Here is a 3,225-nt window from a genome sequence, read left to right as displayed (position 1 = left end):
ATATACAATGCAACAAAAATAAATTATTAATGTAATTGTTACAATGGGGGATTAAATAACTTGAAAAAGAAATGGCACCATGCATGATTAAGAGAAATGCATGACAAATCAACACAAAAAATAAAGGAAAATGTAAATTGGTGGACATTGAGATTTGCATTATTTTATTTTCAATCAAATCTACACTCATGGGAAAAAAAGTGAATACATGATTAACTAGGAAAAAAAAGAGAGAAGCAACAATTACAGACTAAGATTTCATTTGGGATAGCTTTCTAGCAACTTTCTAAAATTGCTTTTAGCACAAAAATTTCTAATTAAACAATTTCTATGCTAAAAAACTGCTTTAGAAAGTAGTAAGAAAGCTGTTTCAAACAAAACTTAAGGCTTCATTTGGGACGGCTTTTTTATTGCTTTCTAAAACAGAGTTTTAGTACAAAATTTTTTAATTTTTGTGCTAAAACTCCGTTTTAGAAAGCAATAAAAAAGTCGTCCCAAATAAAGTCTAAGAAATAAGACCACTCATTAATAATTTCTCAAGCCCAAAATACGAACTCACAATTAAGTAAGATACTCAAACAATTTCTTACATTTATACCATCCAGCATGATATGGTCAGGCAAAATCCTCATTAATGCCCCTTTGTCAATGTTGTATTCTTACAATCTTTAACCAAGAAAAATCAAAATTGAGAGATGTGCATTCCAATAAATCCTCATTGATCCCCTTCTACACCAAGCTGTGGAAGCCTCCAAATATAATTTGAGAAACCCTAGAAGCTAAAACTCCATATATATATATATAGCTTCATAAGTCTCTAACTATATATGAGTATACGCCTTGCTTCTTTAGGCTTAGTTTGAGACAATTTTTTGACTACTTCTTAAAATAGTTTTTTATTCCAAAAATCAAAATTTTTGTATTAAAAAAATATTTTTAAGAAGCATTAAAAATCTGTCTCAAACAAAACCTTAATCTCACATGAAATTCTAAACCTATAGTGTATATTCATAAACACATTCAAGAAATAAAAGCATAGATGATAGATCCCAAGATATATTTCTTAGTTCAATTTCTTAGTTTTAAATTAAAAAATTCAAATTTTTTTAGAATATTTATTTTTTAAATGTAGAATTAATTTAAAATTATTAAAATATATAATATAATACTAATTTAAATTAATTATTAAATATATTTAATTTAATTGAGCAACTTAAGGAGCTTTTGAGGGTATTTGTGATGTTTTCTGTAACAAATTTGTGATAGACTTAACATGCTTCCAAAAAGTGCAATGAATTTTCTTATAAATCCATTACAATATGTCATCATACTACTAAAATAAAAAATGTGTCAGTGATAAAGTAGCCACCAAAATTACTTTGAATTAACCATGGGCTTACTCCATCGCAAAGAAGTTGTAATATTTTGCAACACATTACTGAGAAAATGTTCATGACAAATTTGCTGCCGCAAAATTATACCGTCGCAAAATGAATTTATGACTAAGGCTTTTGCAATGAACTTTTTGAGATGAAAATTGAAAAATCTATCATAAAGTTCCTTGTGATAGATTTTGGCTATTTGTGATGAACATAATGCATCTCAAATCAACAAAAATGTAATAGTGTGAGGAAAATGAATGAAATAATGTTGAAAGGTGAGAGAGGTCATGTGACAAAAACCTTGGAGTAAAGATTGGCCATGATATTAAAAGGTCATGAAGGTCATTGAGGATGCCTATAGTAGAAAGGCCCTCATCCTGAAGGTGAGAAAGAAAAAAAATCTCAAGTAATTGTCGAGATTTTAAAATGATGGTCGAAGATTCAAAATCATACTATGATTTGTAAGTTCAGAATGCCCCAAATGAAATGGATGGAGTTATTTTTATAGATTTTGAAAGTGATATTTAGGTTTGAAATATGAAGAAATACTCCTTATACTAGTGAAAAATGAATGGACTGAATTTTGTCTTTCTGGGTTCTAAAAATGATTACATGATCCCGCTCATGTGCTAGTTTGATTGGCCTACTTAGGCTAGAGGTGGTTGATAATTGCAGTCCAATAATAAATGCCATTTATAATGTCTATGATTGTTGAAGAGAATGGCTATAATAGATTGCTTTTTGCTATATCAAAATATGCTTCCTAAGAGCAACAGTTCACATTATGTGAAATAGATGCATATAAAGGTAGTAAGATCACCTATACGTTGAAATTTATATTTGGTATATTACATTTTGCGATCAGACATTATTGATCGGAAGTCAATGACCAATTATTATTGATAAGATGGTGAGGACTTCTCATATGCACATTATATGTGACCTATGGAATATAAGTTAGCCTAATCTAAGCTAAGTAGATTCATATCAATTCAAGCCCCGTGATGCTCATATTCTGATGCTTTTGGAGTGGTTGAATTGTTGTGATAATAAGATATTTTTGGAGATATTTCATATCATGCTAAATTACTTATGGATTAATTTAGAACAAAAAATATAACTAGCTAAATCTCTTTTCATTAATTTGATGTATGTGTGTTATGCTAAGAATATTATCCGATTTATTATGAATTTTTATGATAAAAAAATGATAATATTTTATAAATTTTGCTACACATATAATATGATCATCTTCAACCGAACTGCATACCATTGTATGCAGTCTGCGAATCGCTGCATTCAAACTCCAAATCTCACGTAAAAAATCGGTAGATGAACAGTGCGACTTCAATATTGGTGTCGGACTGTTTACCTACGACAAAAAAAAAGAGATTACTTTTGCACTTTGCTTAGTTTCGTATGAAGGGCGCGAAACATGAGAGAGATGATTACCTTAGCAAAAGCAGTGCGCAAAAAAGAAAAATAAAGTTGCATTGGAGATGAACTGCTGCATTTTGAAGTTTTACGATATTTTAGAGTATAAAATGAGGCCTTTGATTGGAGATGCCCATAAGAAATATATGATATTTTTATTGATACTAAGTAAAAGTTTGCTAAAAAAACAAAAGATTAATTTCATTGTATTGAAAAATATTTTACACCCACCACTGGTTGTCTTGGTGGTGAAGAGCTGGCTGGCCATAGGCCAGGTACCGAGTTCGAATCCCATGGCAATTTGTGCAAAGCCTTAAGTGTTGGCCCGGATGAGTATGGGGTGGGTTGTCCGCTAAGTCGACCGGAAAGATTAGTGGTCGAAGGCTGATTCTCCCGGTACAAAAAAAAA

The sequence above is a fragment of the Dendrobium catenatum genome, unplaced genomic scaffold (genome assembly GCF_001605985.2).
Source record: "Dendrobium catenatum unplaced genomic scaffold, ASM160598v2 fragScaff_scaffold_853, whole genome shotgun sequence".
In the NCBI taxonomy this organism is placed as follows: domain Eukaryota; kingdom Viridiplantae; phylum Streptophyta; class Magnoliopsida; order Asparagales; family Orchidaceae; genus Dendrobium; species Dendrobium catenatum.
Note: the sequence above shows the minus strand (reverse complement) of the source record.